Source organism: Sarcophilus harrisii, chromosome 2, assembly GCF_902635505.1.
Source record: "Sarcophilus harrisii chromosome 2, mSarHar1.11, whole genome shotgun sequence".
NCBI lineage: Eukaryota > Metazoa > Chordata > Mammalia > Dasyuromorphia > Dasyuridae > Sarcophilus > Sarcophilus harrisii.
Window position 1 is genome coordinate 113,868,987 of NC_045427.1, and position 22,000 is coordinate 113,890,986.

The following is a 22,000-nucleotide window of genomic DNA, read 5'->3' on the forward strand; positions in this document are numbered from 1 at the left end:
AAATCAATCACCAAGTCCCATCAATTCCATCTCTACAATGTTCCTTATATCTGTTCCTTCTTTATTAGTCCCATGATGCTCTAGTTCCCATTATTGCTTACCTTTTATCAAGATTATTGCAATACTGTCCTAACAAGTTCACATTTCCAATCTACCCTCTCTAATGTATAACACATATGATTACAAAACTAATTTTCTTGATTCACAGATCCAAATCAAGTTACTCTACTGTCCCCAAACCTTCAATTATTCCCTATTTCCTATTGAATAAAGTACAAAACATGAGCTGCGTTTGATTTTGAAGAGAACCAAAGTGTCCTGATATGGGGAAACTTATGGGAAAGAGCTTAGTATTACCCATTTCTAAGTTTATAACCACCTTAAAGACTTTTGACCAAATTTCTCCAACTAGATGCACTCTAATTCCTCCACTTACCAAAAAGGTTAGAGGCATAAATAAGAAACTACCATTAATGTAAGTGATTATTCATCCCAGATTATGTCTATGTGTTTCTAACCACTTTGTCTTTGTATGAAGCTTTTGAGTTAAAATGATATAATGGAGATAATGGTATAATGCACCAAGAATCAGAAAATCTGACATCTAGTTCTGACTGCACTGTTTATGAGCCCTAGGATAATGTAGGATCAGTCAGTGACCTCTCTAACTCTCATTTTTATCATCTGTAAAATAGGGATAGTAATATATACTCTATCCAATTTCAGTAGACTGGTGCGAATATCAAATGATTTATAATGTATGTATTAATGCTGTGTAAACTATAAAAGGCTATGTTTTAAAAGGCATTATTAAATTGTTTCTCAAGCCCAACTCAACTGCCATGTCCTCCATGAAATTTTGCTTACTACCAATTAATAAAATCCTTCTCTTCTCTGTTAGCACAAAGTTCTTTGTTTTTGTGCTTCTACTCTTGTCCATAATTCTTCCAAGGGCTCTGACTGTAAAAGGTTAAGCAATCATATCCACAATTTCACTTCCCTAATATGTAATGTGTTCAGGTCCTGATTTAGTCACACTCTATTCAAGAAAACATACTGACATTATAACAGTTCTCTGAAATAATCCAATGTGGCTTAGAACAAATAGATTATCTATCAAAGCCTCACCAAAGAAGTAAAATTTATCTTGTTGAATCAATAACAGATTTTGCCTATTCAAAAAGGGTCTAGGAATCCTTAAAAAAAATTTTAGAACATTCTTAAGATGATAGAAAAATGGGATTATTTCTAGGAAATAGTCATTTTTTTTTCCTCCCTGTATACAAGCACAAAATTGGTTAACTCGTGTTACTTTGTTTTATAGTGCTTTATGATTTACCACATGCTTTCCTCACACGATTACTGAGAGGAGGAAGACAGGTATCAGTATCCCTATTTTTCAAATGAGGAAATGGGAACATAAAAAGATTAACTAGTTTGTCCATGAGGGAACTCCAATCATAACCATCTGATTCCAAGTCCATGGGATCTTCCTTAGAAGGATACTTTGCCTGAAATACCATTCAGCTTTCCCAAACTATTTTCATAGGATGATGGAATTATAAATTTAGAGTCAAAAGAGATTTTGGAAGCCATTTTTGTCCACATGCCTTATTGTATAGAAGAGGAAATTGAGCCTAAGGAGGTTGAGATTGTCAACAGGCAATCACATCATAAGACTTAAGTGAAAACAAGATTTATTACAAAAGATCAAACAAGCATGTGGAACCCAAAGAATTCACAATCCTTATAAAAGTTTATATATAAGGGGAAAATGAGAAGAGGAAAGCAGGAAGGAGAGAGACAAAGGAGGGAAAAAGTACAGTGACCCTTGCTAAAGTAAGGCAATAGCAAGAGCCAACTTCTTTTCCCTTGGAATTTTACTATATATAGCAAAATTATTCTATATATGCTTCTATTTATTAGTTCTTTGTATGTAGTGTCTTTCTTCATATGTCCTTTATAGTTAACCTGGGTATTTATAATGGTCATTCTTGAAACAATATTGCTGTTAATGTATACAATGTTCTCTTGGTTATGTTCATTTCACTCGGCATTATTTTCATGCAAGTATTTCAGTTTTTCTAAGATCACCAAGCTCACTATTTCTTATAATACAGCAGTACTTCATCACAATATATACTACAATTTGTTTAATTGGTGGGGCCCCTGCAATTTCCAGTTCTTTGTCTACCACAAAGAGAGCTGCTATAAACATTTTAGAACATATAGTTTTTTTCTTTTCCCCTAATCATCTTTGGAAATAGATCTAGTAGTTATACTGTTACAAACTGATACAATTATTCTTCAGAATTATGAAATTCTGAAAACTTCAGAATTATGAAAAATGAACAAAACTTTCATATTCTTTGACCATATTCCACTTCTAGTAATATACCCCAAGGAGGTCAAGGACAAAAATGAAAAGCCTCTAATACACATTATAGCAGTATTTTTTGTGTTTGCAAAGAATTAGACACACAACAGATGCCCATCAATTAGGAAGTAGCTAAACAAATAATGGTACATAAATGAAATAGAATAATACTATACTATAAGAAAGGAAAAATACAAGGAAGCTTGGAAAGACACATAATCAAAAGAATCCAAGTAGAAACAAGAAAACAACAAATACACAAGAACTATAAATATATAAATGGCAAGAGCCACAACCAAACAATCCAAATCAAATATTTCATCGTGACCAAGCTTAGCCAGAAAGAGAAGGCACCTCCTCCCACTTCTGGCATTTGTACAGGGCTATGGGTGTGGAATATTGTTTGTGATATTACAGCAAAAAGAGAGAGAGAGAGAGAGAGAGAGAAGAGGAAAACCAGGGACTGAGAGTTTAAAACCTTCCTCAGAGGCCTTTCCTGCCCATAATCATTTCCCTGCTTTCCTTTGCTCTACTGTGAGTTTAACAAATAGCCCACAGTCCAATGGTTTGTATTCAAAGAATGTTTCTTTTGGAAAAAGAAATATACTGTCAATATTTGTCTGTTCCCTCACAACTCTGAATGCTATAAAACAGCCCCAACCATTTTCCAAAGAAGGTTGGAAGGCTCTATCTAATGCACTCTATAACTCATTTCCTAACAAATGCTAGGGGACTAGAAATATAGATGATTTATCCTGGTAAACTTCTCACTAAGTAAGCCCTGTTAATTTCAGCCTACATTTTCCCAAGATAATGGTATCTGTCCACAAAGCTGATTTAGAATTAGGCCTCTATGTTGTTGACTACCCTTCTCCTTCTCTTTTCCTTCTCTCACTTGGGAATTGTTCAAAGTAAAATATTCCCAACAAGACTTATATGGTTCCCTCCCACTTTAATACTAAATAAGACCTAAACCTCAAATCCAAATCTAACATTGCTGCACCCCATAATATACATAGTAACAACCACAATGTAAATGGAAAGAACACACACACATACACACAGAGAGAAATTTATAAATTATATAAATTACATAAAAAACATATATGTATATGAAGTGTATATAAAATGTGTTTTATGTATATATATACATATGCAATGTGTATATATTATGTATATTAAATGTATATAATATGTATTATATATATGTGCATTATTTATAAAGATAAAGCAAGATTCAAATGAAGAGAAGATATTATCTACCCCCGGTGGAGGTATGAGGTCCACAGGTGTTATAAAATGCATTTAAACAATACATTTTCAATGTATTGATCAAGTGTGCTGTTGTTTTTTTCTCTCTAAAAAAAATACTATGTGCTCTGTGGTAGCTCTCTGAGAGGAAGAGGAAGGATACATGGGATACTATGATAATGTAAAAAATAGTATAGAACAATAAAAAGTTATTAAAGTTTAAAAAATAAGTCCCTCCCCCATCCCCCTTCGAACACAGCTTTTCACCTCTGACTAGCACCATTCCTCTCCTCTTCCACACACTTTACAGACTGTTTCACAGCTAGAAGACCCATCGATCTAACTTCCTCATTTTACATAGAAAAATAGAGGCCATCGTAATCAAATGACTTACTCAGGATCATAAGATAAAATATGTAGAGAGGATTTTAGAGATTATCTAGTCCAACTTCCTTTAAAAAAAAAAAAACAGATGAGGAAATTAAAGTGTCAGAAGGAAAAGTAATACTTCTAAAGTCATATACATAATAAATAAATTGCAATGGTGGGATTTGAAATTAAATTCTCTGACTAAATCCTAGTAGAATATAATTCTTAAGGACAGAGATTTTTTTTTTTTAATGTGTCTCCTAACATAGTACCTTTCACATGCTTTCTGAGTGGGAATCTTTTCACCAGACCCTGATAGTTCCTCAATCAGCTAGTGGTCAGCAGGATCACCCCTCCAAAGGAGTCCTACCTTCATCCAGTGCTGCTTCCAATATACCAAGCTCACCTCTTGGTGACTTTTTTTTCCTACTTCAGGGTTCCCTCTGATGTTCACTTTAGTCTGGTTTCATTGATATAAAAATATTGGGCACAAGAGATGGAGGGTGTATATAGTGTGCTTTGTCCTATAGCTTCTCCTTTGCCAGGAAGGAGATTGGTTGGGAGGAGCTTGCCAAATTGCTTAGACTGAAACTATTTTCTGAAGCTAAAAATGTGAAAGAGTTGGGGGGAGGGGGGGAGAGAGGGAAATACAAGATTTGGTTAATAAATTATTTTGACATAAATTTAAAAGTAGAACTGGGATGGTAGTCAAAAGTTGCTGCCACATCTGGAAGGGTTTAAGGATTATACTAAGCAACACTAGCAGGAAAACAAATAAAGGATCGGAGGTAAGCAAATGAATTTGTAAACTATGACTTATGGGGATGTTTCCCCTCACCTCCTGCTTGAAAGCCTGTAAGGTAGAGGGGTGTAGGAGTGTGTGTGTGTGTGTGTGTGTGTGTGTGTGTTTTGGAAAGGCATGAAAAATTCTCATTTTTAGGTTTTCTTATTCCTTCAGATTCTCAAAGAACAAAATAATCCTAAAGCAAATACTAGTGAAGAAAAAAATAAAAGAAAATTTTTGGTCTGATTTTTCTTGCATGACATAACACATATGAAAATATATTTAAAAGGATAGCACATATTTAATCTGTATCATATTGCTTGCTGTCTTGGGGAAGGGGGAAGTAAGGAGGGAAGGAGAAAAATTTGGAACACAAAATTTTACAAAAATGAATGTTGCAAAAATGTTACATGATTTAGAAAAATAAAATACTATTGAGAAAAAATTAACTGAATAAAATCTTGCTACAACTTCTATTTTACAACCTTCTGTTTTATTGAAAAAACAATTTTCAAATTGTTTGAAAATAAAAAAAATAAAATAAAAATAAAAGAGAAAGCCATGGGCTTCTGTTCTATAGAATTAGGCATGCTCCCCTTCTTGAAATTATATAAGGAAATGTATATACACAAAAGCTGGATAGAGTTCAGCCTGATTTGACTCCAGTCTCCCTTTTCAATTAGTGGCAAAACAGATAGAATGCCAGGCCAGAAGTCAGGAAAGCCTCATCTTCCTGAGTACAAATCTAGCCTCAGTCATTTATTAGTTATGTGACTCTGGATAAGTCACTTAAACCTCAGTTTCCTCATCTGTAAAATAATTTGGAGAAGGAAATGACAAACTACTCCAATATCTTTGCCAAGAAAACCCAAATGAGGTCACGATGAGTTTAAAACAACTGCAAAACAACAATCCCTTTCTGTATTTAGTTCAGGAGGACCTGGGTTCAAATCTTGTCTCTGACAATTCCTAGCTGTGTGACTAATAGTAAATCCTTTCAGAGCTTCAGAGCCTCAGTCTCCTCATCTGTAAAGTTGGAAAAATAATATTTACAGTGCCTAACTTACAGGATTACAAATGAAAAGATGTCAGTAAAGGAGGTAGCAGCTAACTTAAGTGCTCAGTAATATCAGGTGTTACATTTCAAATTACTCTCCTAAAGGCCTATTTGTTGCTGTTAGAATTCAGTACATTTTGCATAAAGTATAATCTACTATGCCTAGAATATATTCCATCTTTTTAGAATCTTTAGCTTCTTCCAAGAAGCAGTTTAAGTATCATTTTCCATCCAAGGCCTTTTTTTCATGGCTGCCCCTGAAGTCGCAATTTTTGTACCTGTGAAGCTCTATTTTTGGTAATTTCTTTCCCCCCACTAGTCCAGACTTGTTTCTCTTCCACAGAACCCACTCTCTTCTCTGTCATTAAAGTTAATCTAGAATGATAGCTAGGGTCTCATAGTAAACTTTTTAATTTAAAAAATAAAAGTAATAATGACTGAAATAAAAGGCTGGGCCATATTTAGGCATCCTACCTATGGTACCAATGACAGTCACAGGCATCTAATTTCTTCTGGCCTAATAAGATATAGAATTGGAAAAGAACATACAGTTGGTCTTTAGTCTTAGAAAAAAAAAACTGTAGCCCATCTTAAGCTGGAATCCTTAAATTTTATACGTGTATGCATACACACATGTGTATGTATGCTTGTACATGTCTATGTCTACACACATACACATGTGTATAAAGCTATATTTCAATATATATAATTAATTTCCTTCATCATCATCTTTATTTTGTGCATTTAAAATCCTTATTCTGAGAAGGGGTCCACAGACTTCACCAGACTGTCAAAAAGGTTTATTATTTTACATAAAAATGTAAGACCTCTCCTTCAAGCTTAATCCTTTTATTTTACCATTCAGGAAACTGAGATTCGGAGAGTCATTCTGAGTGGCAGCACCTGGGCCAAATCCAGGCCCTCTAATTCCAAAATCAGAGCTTTTGACCACCTCTAATAACTCAACTTTTTAATAGAACTTTAAAATTTACACACTTTCCTCACAGCAACCAAGTGAGACAGTAAATCAGCTGATACCGTCAGCAGGACTAGGATTTCGACAAAGAACTCCAGACTTTCAAAGCGTGTTTAACACCCACAATCTCTGGAACTCCAACCAACTAAATGTAAAAACATGACAAATTCGCTGGATTATGCAAGAAATAATAACAGTCTCTGGCACCAAAGAGCACCAGGGAGCACTCACTCCCCAATTCCCTAATCGGTTTCTCCAAAAGGTTTGTTGCCTGCATCAAATCCCAAGGCGAGCAGCTGGACACCTCCCGGGCACCTCACAGGTACCTCGCCGGCCGGGAGGCACCCATTCTAGTCTGCTCCACTCATTCCCGAGGAATATTCGAGGCCCAGCACCAAAGAGGGCCTCCCAGCTCTGTGAGCGCTCCAGAGGAGCCTCCCATACCCAGATTAAGATGGGATGGGGGCGGAACCTACTGAGGGTGCGCTGCACTCCCTCCCTCCCTCCGAGTTTCCCTGCTCCTCAGCCAGGAGACTCTGCTTGACCCCTAAGGGAGCAGAGGAGCGTCCCCACATTGATGGATCCTGACGCAAAGTCCCCAAATGGGGCTGTGAAAGCCTCCCGAAAGGTGTTCAAAGAACAAGTCAGAACACCAATCGGCCGGCGGTACAGTCATCCCTTAAGGCCACTCCCTGCTAGTCCTTCCCGCAGCCCAAGAGATCTCCCCACAAGGGATTTCCTTACCACGGCGGGAGCGCAGTCACAGTCTGCCCTTTCTGAGCTCAGACCCACTCTGTGCACTTTGGGCAATTCATGTATTGACTACAACGGGCAGAGCTAGTCTGGGCTGGGCTGGGCAGGGCTGGGCTGGGCTAGTCCTTCCTGCTTTGGGGCGGAGACAGTGTCGGTTTCAAGACGTTCCTTACTCGCTTCCCCTATGGTCCCGGAAATTTTACTCCCCAGGCTAATTAAATAACACCTGGCTATGAGTTATTGGACACCCAACTAGCTTTTCCCCTGACTCCACCCCGGCCCAGAGTAGCCTCTAGTACCCAAAGCTGAGGCTACTTTCAGAAACTTCTGAGCAGCAGCTCCCGAGGCCCGTTTGCTTCTGATGTAGTGGAAAGGGCGTTGGGCTTGGAACCAAAAGGTATGGATTCAAAGCTCCACTGTGCAACTTAATATCTGCTGGACGTGGTTCTCTGCGCCATAGTTTTAAAACTAAACTGTACTAAATGGGCTCTAAAGCTAGTTTCAGGAATAGATTTTAGGATCCCCAGCTTCCGATTCCCCGGGCTCACATGCCCCTTCACCTGGTTTATGCCATACTGTTTTTCGGACTGTGAAGCATATTCACTTAGAGGGGCACCTATTCCTGCCGGAAGCCAGGAAACCGATCCTGTCCCCACCCACACTGGGAAACCATGTGGTGGTTTGGAGCTCAAATTCCATTTTATTCAAATTCAGAAAAATTGTCCTATCATCCGAACTACTAATGAAAAGTCTGGAGGCAGATTGACATATTTAGTATCAAGACGAAAAAACCGGGACATAAGTAGAAAGGCCAGGGTTTGAATTCAGATTCTTCAACTTATCAAATATCTTCAAGGAACTCTGAAAAAGAAAGAAAGAAATTCTTTTCTCTGCCTCAATTTCTTCATTCAGTGAGAGAGGGGATTGAACTTGATCTTTAAAGTTACATCAAATTCTAAATATTTTCTAAGTCTTAAATGAACATGTCAAAAATTCCTTAATTTACAAAGTAGAAGAAAATTATCTCCTGCAGGTGATATCAGTGAATCCTTGTATCCTTTTGATAACCTGTAAGTTCACTAGCTTGGGTTGGAATTCAGGTCTGTTACTAACTACGTCTATAAAACTTGGTCCAAGTCACTTCACATTAACAATCTTCTCTCTCATGTGTAAAAAGACTTTTGTATAAACCGATCTTCTAAATTGCTGATTCAGACTGGAGACAAGAGCTTTGAGTGATTTTTTCCCTCCACTGGAAATTGCAGTTTCTCTTTCAAGGGTGGCAGAATTTAATTCATTCTGAGTAATTACACTTAGGTAACCAAACACAACTGAAAAGTGTGTTTAGATCTGAAAAGTGGAAGTGACAGCAAGAGAAAAGAACATAAACAAAGTGAAAACAGTAACAAATTTCAAGCCTCAAAAAAAAAAAAAAAAAAAAAAGCAAACATGTCTTAGAAATTATATTTCTCTCCTCGAGGGAAATGAAAACGCCTAAGGATGGGGGTTAGTTACATTGTAAATACTACTGTCATCTGGTGACAGACTTGGGTAGAGAACCTCAAAGATCTCCCTAGAGAACTTGCTCTCTTAGTGAAAAGAGCACTGAACTGGGAGCCAGGAGACCAGGGTTCAAATCCTAGTTCTGACATTTACTTGCTTTGTGACTGCACAAATCACTCCACCTCGGATCCTTTAATATACTCATCTGTCGAATTAAAACAATAATATTGGTACTTCCACGGGTTGTCATGGGGAGAGTTCTATGTAAATCTAAATTACCATAGAAATGAAAGCTAAAATTAATAATCAAAACATTCAATAATGACTGTCTCTTGAGTATAAGGATTTCAGAGTTAGAAAAGACTTTGGAGTCTCATTTCCCAAAGGAGGAAGCTGATATTCAAAGACTTATGTAAAGTTACATGGCTAAGTAAGTAGAGAGCCAGCACTAGCAGTCAAATCCTAGCTGCCTTTCAGTGACCAAAATGCAAATGCTTTATAAATTTTATCAAATGACTTGTTCAGGGATACATAGCTAGTAAATCTCTGAAACTTCATGTGAACTATTCTTGACTCCAGTCCCAGTGTTCTTTCCATAGCTACATTATTAGTTGAAGGGACTGGGATGATAATTTACACCAAAGACAATGGCACTGGGGTCCCAATGATCAGTGCTGTACTAACCTTACAGAACTACTTCTAGTGCCTTACAATTAACATTACCTCCCATTTACTCTGTATATATATTATCTCTGAGACAGCTACTTGTGGAAGTGAATAGAGGTCTGTAGACAGGAAGATTCATCTTTCTAAGTACAAATCTGGCCTCAGACATTTTTTAGCTGCACGACCCTGGGCAAATCACTTAACCCTGTTTGCCTCAGTTTCCTCATTTGTAAAATGAACTAAAGAAGGAAATGGCATCCATTCAATTATCTTTGCCAAGAGAATCCCAAATACAATCACAAAGCATCAGACATGACTGAAAAGGACAGAATATGTACCTATAAATAATTGTTTGCAAGTTGTCTCTACCATTAGAATGTGATCTCTATAAGGGCAGGAACCATATTTTGCCTTTCTTTGTATTCTCAACAGTTAGTACTGTGTGTGGTGTATGAGAAAAGCTTAATAAGTAACTAACTGAAAGAATCAGTTCACCTCAAAACATAGATGTGTAATACGTAAAGGCAAATAGATCTGTATTGTCTGTATATATCTGAAGGATCTGTCTTGGCAATCTAAAGAGGCAATGTTCTACCTGAAGTTAATGACTGTACCTAAGCTTTCAGCTCCGTAGGAGCTTCCTTCCACTCGGGCTCCTTGCTTTCACTCATTCACCAGTCATTCACCGCTTAGCTAGGCACAGCAGATAAAGTATTGAACTTGGAAATAAGATAGTTTTGAGTTAAAATCTAACCTCAAGTACTTACTGGCTGTGAGACCCGAGGGAAGCTACTAAATTTTTGCCTGCACCAATATACTCATGTGTAAAATGAGAGTAATGTTTAGTACCTACCTTCCAGGGTTGATGTGAAGATAAAAGTGAGGTGATATTTGTAAAAAGCTTTTCAAACCTCAAAGTGCTGTATAAATTCTAGTTAATATTATTATTAACCTGGAAGTTGTTTTTAAAAATATTTTCAAATTGTATTTTAAAATAATTATGACTCTATATATTTTATTTGTGCAAACCTGGGTTGCTCCTGGGAACCTACAGTTGTGTTTTGAAATATCCCCAGAGAAGACTGTGGGAGTCATCATGTCATAATGGGAAAAGCATTCAATTTGGGCCCTTCTTAGAATTCTGGTTAGGCTACACTGGATCTGGGTAACTCTTTGGCTCCTGAGCTATTTACTGCTCAGTCATTATTGCTAAAGACATATAGGACTCTGGAAGTGGTCTAATGGATTCTATCCCAAAACTTATTACTTTGAAGGCTTTTTTTTGTTTGTTTGTTATCATTGAGACTTCTGAGGAGAACCTGGAAGAGATTCCATTCCACATATTAGGCAATATCGAGGTGGGTAGACAGGATAAGTGTGGGAATTTGATCTCTGAATCTTATCTGTCCTTCCACCCCACCCTTCCTCCTGGACTCTACTGGAATACCTTCTTGAAAGAGGGCAATCAGGAAGGATGGTATGGACAGAGACTACAGAAAGCTGACTTTTAACTACTTTAACTAGGTGACTTTTAACTACCAGTACTACCTGGACACTGTGCATCTTTTTGCCATCTGCTAAAATGGGGGGGTAAAAAGGGGATGAGTTTAGAGCCCACTAATTTCCATTTAACCAGAGGGTTCTTGCCACTCTTCCCTCTTTGCTTCCTGCTCAATTTGAAGAGAAAGAAGCAGAAGAAACAATAGGAACCTGTCCTTAGCAGTGAATCAAAAGTGGAATCACATGTTTAAATCCAAACTGCAACCATTTGAACTCTTATTTTTGTTCATGTGCCTAATAAGCGCAATATCTGATGGTGACCTAACTTTTAGTTATGTGCTTAATATGTGGAATGAATAGTTAATCAAAAAAGCATTTACTAAGTGCTTACTCTGTGTGAGGCTCTATGCTACATGCTGAGGGTATAAAGAAAGACAAAAACAGTCTCTACCCATCAGAACCTCACATTCTGATGGAGGTGGCCATGTGCAAACAACTATGTACATACAAGATATGGAAAAGATAAATGGGAGGTTGTCTCAGAGGGAAAGCACTAGCGATGGGGGAGAGAGACAGATTTGCAAAGAGATTTCCAACCTTTGAAAAAGATGGGAAATATTCCTCTTATAGAATAAATTAAGGGTATGCAGGGAGGGCTTGGAAAGGATCCTGTTTGTTTGTTTTTTAATTTCCATAGGAAAGAGAGTACAGTACCCCTCTACATTAACACTTGTTAATCCATATAAGAGAGAATTTCTTATTTGGAGCAAAGTTGGGGACTTCAGGAATATAGGAGCTTTGAGCTGGGTGTACCAGTGAACAAATAATGAAGAAGACATAGAAGATGGAGTTACAGAGTATTAAGCTTGAAATCAAGTAACCTGGATTCAAGACCTGGTTCTGCTTAGTTCTTACATGAGGTGAGTAAATTATTTAATCTCTTTGAATTTCATCTCATTTTAGAGCTGGAATCTACTTCAGAAGACATCTAGTCAAGACCCCTCATTTTACAGATGAGGAAACTGGCTCAGGGAAATAGTAACTTATCCACAGTATCAAAGATCATAAGTATCAAAGGTTAAATTTGAACTCAAGTCCAGGGCAGCTCAGTGACAAAGAGATAGTATTCTAGCCTTGAAGTCAGGAAGACTCATTTTCTTGAGTTAAATCTGACCTTAGAAACTTAATAGTTGTGTGACTGTGTGACTTAAGTGAACAAGTTACTTAAAACTGTTTGCCTCAGTAAAATGAGCTGGAGAAGAAAAAGGCAAACCACTCCGTATCTTTGCCAAGAAAACAATCTAACATGCTATAGCCAAAGTTTTTCCCACTATATGACTGTTGCTTGTGAAATGGAAATCATACTTATAATATTTATACCATGGGGTTCTTATTTGTAAACTAATAATGTTTTATAAGATTTATGTGCATCAGCAAGATTGGGTGATGATCAACGTTGAAAGTTGTAGTTGTTCTCAACTAAACAATGATCCAAGGAAATTTCAATGAACTTTGAATGGAAAATACCATCTACATGCAGGAAAAAAAAAAAGAACATACAAAGTGTGTGTATGTGTGTGTGTGTGTGTATATGTATATGTATATGTATGGGTGTATAGATATATATTGAATATCTGCAAAGTCCTTTAAATAAATAATCTCATATGAACCTTACCTGTGAAATAGGTACTAAGAAAAATCAGAATGTACTATTGAACGAGTGTGTTATAGTGACCAAGGATTTAAATCAGCTAAAGAAAAGCCTGGGCAAAAAAAAAAAAAAAAAATTCAAATCTGAGAACATGAAGTCTTATAACTTATTTGGTGGCTTGAGAGAAACTGAGAGGATTACTTGTTCCTTTGGAGATATTTTTATCTTACTCCTAAACCAAAGAATTCTGGTTCACTATGGTGTGTTCTATTGTTTATCCTAATCTGTAAAATGTCTCCAATTTTTTAGATTGCTTACTTTTGATAAAGAGATTCACTAGCTCTTCATAATGATCTTTTGTGTAACCATTATTTGGTGAGAAGGCGTTATCAATAGCAAACTACATTCTTATCTTTCACTTGAGAACTATTGTAGAATGTGGTATTTATCCTGAGCCCCAAAATTTTGTTCCCTAGATGTCCAATATTTGATACATGGTAGGTAGAAATATAATTTTTTCCTTATATCCCTCTTTGAGATAGGTGAAAGAAGGAACAAGTGCCCAACTATGACCCTCTTTCTCTTCCCCACAAATGCAGAAATATCAAAATCTTTCAGAGAGGGAGAGCCAGATCCCAAACTAGACCATTATGCCATACTCAAGCTGAGTTGTCTTTATATTTAGACAATCATGTTTGCCCATCTGCGTGCATGCACATATACACATCTATATGTAAATATTGATCTATAGTTCTGTGTGGGTATACATAGATATATGTATGTGTGTGTATATCTATTTATCTATATAATTTTTTTATATTGAGAAGGTATGAAAATTCTCTTGGAGATTCAGTTGGCTCACCAAATTAAGAGCTTTCAGTCTGTTCCTTGATCACTTGAATATAACAAATCATGAGGAGCTCCATCTGGGTTCTTATGTTCTATAGGCAGATAACCATGTCTTTGACACATAAAGTCAGGGAACCTTCATTTAGCTGATCTAAGGTAGAGTTCTTATTGAATATTATTGTGAATATCCTTCTCTGCTATGTCTAAGTTAACCTCCTTTTGTCAACTATTAGATTTGTTATGAGTGTTTCATTTCATTCCTTTTTGATTAATTTTATTTTTAATTTCTGGAAATAAAAACAAGGATTTCCATAACATAATACAATAAAAAGATGATTGCATATGAAAATATAAATCTACTGTGTACAACTTAATATTCCTTTCAAATATATAACAAAATTATCAAGCAAATTTTTTTTCTCCCCATACTCCTGCCCTAGGCACAAATTGGTATATAAATGCTATAGATGCTTCTATTTATGAATGCACCTAGCATCTTTCTTCATATGTCAGTTATAGTTAATTTCATTCATTACAATATCAAACCTGAGATCAATGAAAAACTGGGAAATCAGGATTTCTGGGTAATTAATAATCAATTTGTTAATTGAACTAGCAAATAATCAATCAACTGATGGTGAATGGTCTCTCTCAATTACCAAAGACAAAGACTATTGTATGCTTAAACGATTGAATGCTTAAATACTTTGGTAAGGTGGTTGCCCCTGACAGGTAGAGTAACCCTGATTGTTGAACAATTGATTCTAGTGGACCAGTCTAAACTAGTGCACCCCTGCCATAAATACCTACTTTCAGAACACCTGCTCTGGATTCCCATAGCCTGGATTTAAAACCAGGGGAACCAGACTGAAAAGAGAAAGGAATCGGGGCTTTTTTTGAAGCTTTTGGTCCATAGTCTCAAACCTGGAGATCTAAGGAAAATCTCTTAAAATTAAGCTCTAGACTTTCCCCCAAATGGGAATATTAGTATCCCCTCTAGAAAAGCTACTCAATATAAAAACTAAATATTGCTTGTATATAAAGAATAACATTTCCTACATCACAAAATATATGCTGAAAATAAAATATTTAACATACACTAATTTTTTCAATAGTATTTTATTTTTCCAAATATATGTAGTGATAGTTTTCAACATTCATCTTTGTAAAATTTTGTGTTCCAAATTGTTGTTCCTCCTTTTCTTACCTCCCTCACCTCCCTCCTCCCCAAGACAGCAAGCAATCTGATCAAGGTTAAATAAGACATATAACATTTTAATGTTTGCAAAATACTTCACAAATATTTTCTTATTTAATCCTTACAACCATCCTAGGAAATAGGTTCTATTATTTTCTCTATTTTTTACAGATAAGTATACTGAGGTAAAGAGTAAAATGGTTTGCTTAGGGATACACTGCAAGTGTCTAAGGCAGGATTTGAACTCAAAAGTCCTCCTAATTTTAAGTTTAGTACTCTATGTGCTTGGTATCTAGCTGCTTTTATTCCTTTTTCTTAAATATTAACTTTAGGGGTCCAGAAATAACTGAAAAGGAAAAAAATTAAGAATGCTGGATATGAAATACATTTTCAGATATTCCCTCAAACTACTAAGGTCATGTCTTAGAGCAGGAATCTTGAACTGGAAGCCATGAACTATTATGTTTTTACAATTGTGTTTTGATATAATTGTTTTCTTTTGTTATCATATGTACTTTATATATTTAAAATCATTGTGCTAGGAAGTCCTTAGGGTTTTAACAAATTGCCAAAGGGATCAAGGCTCCCCTAAAATGATATGAACTCCTGTCTAAGAAGATGAACTAGAGGATACAAAAAGTACTGCTATCTCGGCTGAAGCAACTTTGCTCCTGGGTCATCAATACCTAGATGGCTGGTCATTAGATAATAATTTCAAACACAGTAACTGATACAAATATCTCCTAGGGCATGGGAGTACTGTGGTATGCATGATGATGTCTCATCAGGGCCTGGTATAGATAGAAGTAACCCTGTGGTCTTGAAGACCATGCCTGATAAATGTAAATTGTGATACATTCTACTATGCTGAAAAATCTTTGAGTAGATTCTTGATGATAGAGTGTGTTTACTTTTTGATATGCTTATTTGCTAAGGTATTGTTCCACCATGCAATCTATGAGACAAAGGAAAATATCAGCTTCCCCTCAGTCCTGCTTTGCCTCCTTCTGTTTCTGCTGTGATGTTAGTAAAGTGATGGGAAAGGGTGCATGGATGCTAAGAATCATACAGTCCTCAAAGTAGCTCTTACTATTAGCTCTTGGTATTCTAAATGTGAGATCCAGAATCACTAAGTTATTCTGAGTATTATAAATACTCAAATCAACTGCAAAGGACTTGTGAAGGAAGATGCTATCCAATCCCAGAGAAAGGATTGATAAATAGAGATATGAATAGTATGATTTTACATATTATATATATATCAAATGGTGGCCTTCTCTAGTGCAGGATGAGGAGGGAAGAAGAAAGTTTGGAACTTAAAATATAGTAAAAATAAAACAATAAAATAAAGGGACCAGAGAATAGATTTAATATAAAAGGAATGAAATTATCTCCATCTTGATATTTTCAGAATAAATGAAAGTAAAAGATAAAAAGATGTTGAAGCTAATTGGAAGGATGACTCAGAAATCTTTAGAGAAGAAAATAAAACAAATGCTGAAATGTATTTTAATTTTTTATTTCTATTTTATTTGTGTATTTTAACAAACATAATAAGAAATGTTTTACAGGATGTATGGTCAGTTTGTACCAAAAGCACACCATGAAAATATTTACAACATATGTACCAATATCTGTTCTGGTAAGGAAGAAATCCTATGAAGAACTCTATAAGATCTTATCAATATGACATTATAGGTCTTCAAGAATTGAGTCTTCTATCTATTTTATTTTACAGATAAGAAAATTGAGGATAAGGAATGTTAATGACCTGCTTGAGGATACAGAAGGAGGAATCAACAAAAATGATATTTGAATTCAGATCCTCTGACTACAAATTCATGGGTGCTGACTTCATTGCAAAAATGGAAAGAGAAAAGGATGATGGAAAATATGTTAGAAAACATGTTGCAATGATAAAAAAAATAATAATAAAGATCAAAGGTTTGCAGATGGGAGCTGATTAGAGGGAATTGGTAGAAAAGTTTGCTGGAATAAGCTCCAAATTCCAAGGGCTAGTTGTTAAATTGTTAATGTAAGCTTTTCAGAACTCTGCCACAAATCACGTCTTGATTTATTTTTGCTGATTGTGTAGATTTTAAAAAGTAAGAAAAGAAGGCGAAAATGTTAATGAAGATTAAATGTAAAAGTGAAAAAAAGGGAAAATCGCAAGACTTCCAGGCAAGATGGTAGCTGAACAAGATGGTGGCACCCCCAGCTCCCACTTATTAATTCCAGAAAAACTCTAAAGTTTACAACAGACCAAATTATGATCAGGAAATTAAATAAAACTAAATATAAACTACAGTGCCTGATTGTTTCCACTCCAGAATTGCATGCAAAATTAGTCAGAAGCCCACAAATAATAGGAAATAGAGACTGTTAGCAAAATCTGTTAGTATAGGATAATTTCCTTGCTCAACAGAAGAGAAGTCTGAGACATTTGGAGCCAGCAAGTGTTTTGTCCAGAGGCACCATAAATAGAGAACATCCAGGAAGAAGCCCCAGGATAGTCAGAAAGCACTCAACTGACTCAGCTCCTTTTTATGCTCTTTTAGAGGTCATACTCAAAGGCTGACTCCTCCTCTGAGAGTGGGATTATGGGAGGTGTAAACTCGTGAATCTCATACTAAATACTGAAATCTCCCAACTTGTGAACTCTAATGTGTGAGCTAATGTATGAACTCTCAAAGGTGTAAACACAAGCATTGTTTCTATCAATTCCATTGAGTTAACATCTTGTTTCAAGTTCTGGTCATAACAGACCAACTCAACCAAAATGGCAATGGGGACAAAGCTTGCTCCTTCTATGAAACCTCAATTTAGGAACCAAAATTAGAGATATGAGTAAATCAAAGAAAACTAGGACTAGTGCCAGAAAACTAGTATTGCAAATCTTACTATGATTAAGGGTTCAAAGGAAAAACTGGATTTTCCATAAGGACTACATGAATCCCTAGAAAAATTGAAGTAAGAAATGTTTTTAAATGTGAGAAATGCTTTTAAGGAAGAAATGGGAAGGAAAATTGTTATGGGCCAGAACTCTGAACTTGAAACAAAGGATTGAAACAAGTTGCTAAGTCAGTGGAATTGATAGAGACAATGATTATTTAGCATGGTATTTAACAGTTCTCTAATTCAGTACATGTACTTAGTACTTACTATAGTTCTACAAGATTCACACCTTTGATAAAAGACCATATAAGCTCTGACAAACTCCCCCAGAATCAGAACGAGGGAAGACCAGAAAAGTGGTGGCAGGCTGTCCTCCTTCGCTTCTTCACTGAAACCAGGATCCAGAAGGCTTCCAGAAAAACTAGCCAAGCCCCAAGTGAAGGAGATAGGACTTTGAAGGAGACAGTAAAGGATTTGGACTTTAATCCCTGGTTACACTTGTGCTGATTACAGAACTAAAACAAAGGCTGCCTCCAAAGACCCCAAGAAAACCCCAACAAGAGAACATTACATTTTTGAGAAGAATATTATATTTTGGTGCTAGAACATGGGATCAAGAACCTTCAACTGTGACCCAGAAATTAGGGTGAGTACAAAAATAGACAAGGAAACTTTGCAAAGGGCTAAAGTAGTATTTCAGCTAAAATGGGATAGATGTTTAGAAAACAGTCTTTTCCAATTCAAGGAAAATGTGTACAGAGCATTGTCAGACTTATGAAAAGCCAAGGTTTGATTATAATTTGGGAGCAGATCATTGAACTTTTAGAAACTGTACAGTACACATCTCCTTGGTTTTCTAAGGAAAAAGAATTGGATCTAGAGAAGTGGAAATTAGTAAGAAAGCAACTATGTGAATACTACAATTCCAATCCAAAGTCAATTTCCAAAAATACACTTTATACATATAATTTAATACGACTGGCTTTAGGAAGTTATATAAATTATAGAATAAGGAAAAAGAAGAAAGACCAGGAGGGGGAGGATCCAAATAAACTAGGTGAAAAGGATGAAGAATCAGATAAGAAAGGAGTTAAGTACAATTCTGAGTGTGGTACTTCACAGCAGGAGCATTCTCCATCTCATGACCCTTCTCCCTTAATTAACCCTTCATGGGTAGAGGGAGAAGGAGGGGAGAGGCAGTAACACAATCAGCACCACCTACAAAGCAGCCTATGACAAGATTACAAAAAGCACTAGTTAAGGCAAAAAATGAAGGACAGGATGTATCTGATATAATAAATGCATACCCTGTGATTGAAGAGCTTGACTTTTCAGGTCAAAAAAGGAGAAGATATACTCCTTTTAATTTGGAAAAATATAAGGATTTAAAAAAGGCTTGCGCTCTTTATGGGGCTACATCATCTTATGTTTTTTTTTTTTTTTTTTTTTTTTTTTTTTTTTTTTTTTTTTTTTTTTTTTTTTTTTTTTTTTTATTTTTTATTTTTTTATTTTTTTTTTTTTTTACATCATCTTATGTTAAGATGTTACTAGATAGTTTGGCTTATGAAATCTTAACCCCTAGTGACTGGAAATCTATAGCTAGGACATGTTTAGAACCTGGACAAAATTTGTTGTGGCTTTCGGAGTATAGTGAATTATGCAGGATACAAGCCCAATGCAATAAGCAAACTGGAGCTAATATACAAATCACCTTTTACCAACTAGCAGGTGAAGGTCAGTATGCAAAGAATTCACCACAGATTAATTGCCCCAGAGCAGTGTTTGAGCAAATTGTGACTGCTGCTATAAAAGCTTGGGGTTCCCTCCCAGGGAAAGATAGAGGGGAAGCCTTCACAAAAATAGAGCAAGATCCCAATGAAACCTTTGCTGATTTTGTGGGACATCTGTGAACAGCTGTCACAAGAACCATTGGAGAAAATGCAGCTACAGAAATAATGATGACAATGGGCTAAAGAAAATGCTAATGAGGTTTGCAGAAGAATTATATGGGGACTAGACAAAGATGCTCCTTTAGAGTAAATCATAAGACACTGTGCCACAGTGGACACAAATGCTTATTATACCCAGACTATGATGAACATGGGAAGACAGGGTCTCTCTTGGCAAGGGACTTCTAGAGAAAATCTTCGATGTTTTCAGTGTGGAAAAATAGGACATCTGAGAGCCTAATGCAGATATGGAGATAGAGTGAGAAGACAGGGTGAGAGAAGACTTAAAACCCTATGTCCAAAATGCCATAAGGGCTCCCACTGGGCCTCAGAATGTAGATTGACCCAGGGAAATGAGAGGCAGGGCCCAGCTCCAAGATATCAAACAAAAGACAGATGGGGCATGATGGCAGCCAAGGTTACACCTTTAGAAGTTGAGGACTCTGATGTGATCAATCAGTCAAAAAGCAATCAGATGGGAGAAAGGTATTATAATTGGGGAGAATACAGGCTTTTTAACTTTTTAAACTCAACAGAAGGGCAGTGTCCAGTGCAAGCAGCTCCAATGTAATTTTCAGGTGATGAGGAAAAATCTAGAAAATGGTAAATAAAAGGGATTAGATAGGTTAACTGCTTGAGAGAGAGAGTTTGCTTACATCTCTACAGATGGAGAAGGAATCAGATGGGTGCCAACTCGTACCTGCAGAGAGACAGAAAAAGAGAAAAACCTCAAAACCAGGGAGAAGACCTAAGAACAAAATCTGCAGAAATCACTGGATTTCCTAACACAAGATGAGACTATTGCAGGACTTCAAATCTTGCAGGAATTATTGGATTCCTGGCACATGAAGTAATGGACAATAGATTCCTTTTGAACTATTTCTAGGACTTATGGATATGTATAATTCCTCATGTTGATTCATGTTATTTGTTACATCACTACTAGCCTGTGTTATATTGCTATGTGCTTATGTAATTTATGTAATTATGTGTAATACCTCCCCTATTGATGGATTTATGTATACCTGTTTTAAGAGTGAGCCTCTTAAGAAACCTGCTAATCTGATTTTATTTCCCATTTCCTTTGGTGTTTTCATCTCCCTTCCTGAGAAGTAAGGGGGTCATGACCACCTATGTTCTAAAAACAATAGAAAGCGGGAGATGTTATGGGCCAGAACTCTGAACTTGAAACAAAGGATTGAAACAAGTTGCTAAGTCAGTGGAATTGATAGAGACAATGATTATTTAGCATGATATTTAACATTCCTCTAATTCAGTACATGTACTTAGTATTTACTATAATTCTACAAGATTCACACCTTTGATAAGAGACCATATAAACTCTAACAAACTGCCCCAGAATCAGAACGAGGGAAGACCAGAGAAGTGGTGGCAGGCTTTGCTTCTCCACTGAAACCAAGATCCCGAAGGCCTCCAGAAAAACTAGCCAAGCCCCAAGTGAAGGAGATAGGACTTGGAAGGATTCAATAGAAGATTTGGACTTTAATCCCTGGGTGCACTTGTGGTGATTACTGAACTAAAACAAAGGCTGCCTCCAGAGACCCCAAGAAAATCCCAACAAGAGAACATTACATTTTAGAGAAGAATATTACAGAAAATAAGTAACTTAGCAGAGAAAGTTGTAAACCTTGCTCAAGAAATACAATCCCCCAAAACTAGAACAGACCAAATTAATGCCAGCATGTACCATTACATCAAAATCAAAGTGAAAAAAACAAAAAGAAAAATGAAAATCTAAGATATCAGATATAAAAGATAATTGGCCTAGAAAATAGACCAAGAAGAAAATATTTTAAAAATCACTATACTCTCTGATTAAAAAAAAGAAAAAGAACAGTATGGTTCAAGAAATTATAAATTAAAATTGTCCGAATCTATTAGAACCAGATGACAAAATTAAAATACAAATAACTCATTGACCCTCTCCCAAAAGGAAAAAAGTCCCAGGAATGTCATAGCCAAAATCTATAACTCCCTCATCAAAGAAAAAATACTACAAAATATCCAAAATAGAAAGTTCGAGTACCAGGGAACTAGAATCAGAGTCACACATTAAAGATGGTGCAGTTTCTTTGAAAAACAAGAGGAGTTCTTGCAATAAAGCATGGTAAATGCTAACAACCAATAATAACTTATCCTGCAAAGCTTGTAAACCTGCAGGGGAAATGGGACTTAAGTGAAAGAAAGGACTTTCAAGTATT

At 36.2% G+C, this 22,000-nt stretch overlaps 1 protein-coding gene and 1 long non-coding RNA gene across 3 annotated transcripts in view; one reads left to right on the forward strand and one right to left on the reverse strand.

Moving 5' to 3' along the window:
- The window catches only part of ANXA4 (annexin A4), a 49,474-nt gene extending 41,567 nt beyond the window's left edge, over positions 1-7,907 (reverse strand). Inside the window, exon 1 of one of the 2 annotated variants that reach the window (XM_023494681.2) lies at positions 7,559-7,907. The gene's annotated coding sequence lies outside the window, so the exon portion shown is untranslated. The remainder of the gene's footprint in view (positions 1-7,558) is intronic. The other variant, XM_012539920.3, reaches the window with a different exon arrangement.
- Positions 7,869-17,940, forward strand: LOC111718626. The gene is made up of 3 exons (XR_002769147.2): positions 7,869-7,964; positions 11,934-12,156; positions 16,673-17,940. It is a non-coding gene; the product is annotated as an uncharacterized LOC111718626 (long non-coding RNA).
- Positions 17,941-22,000: the final 4,060 nt, after the last annotated feature.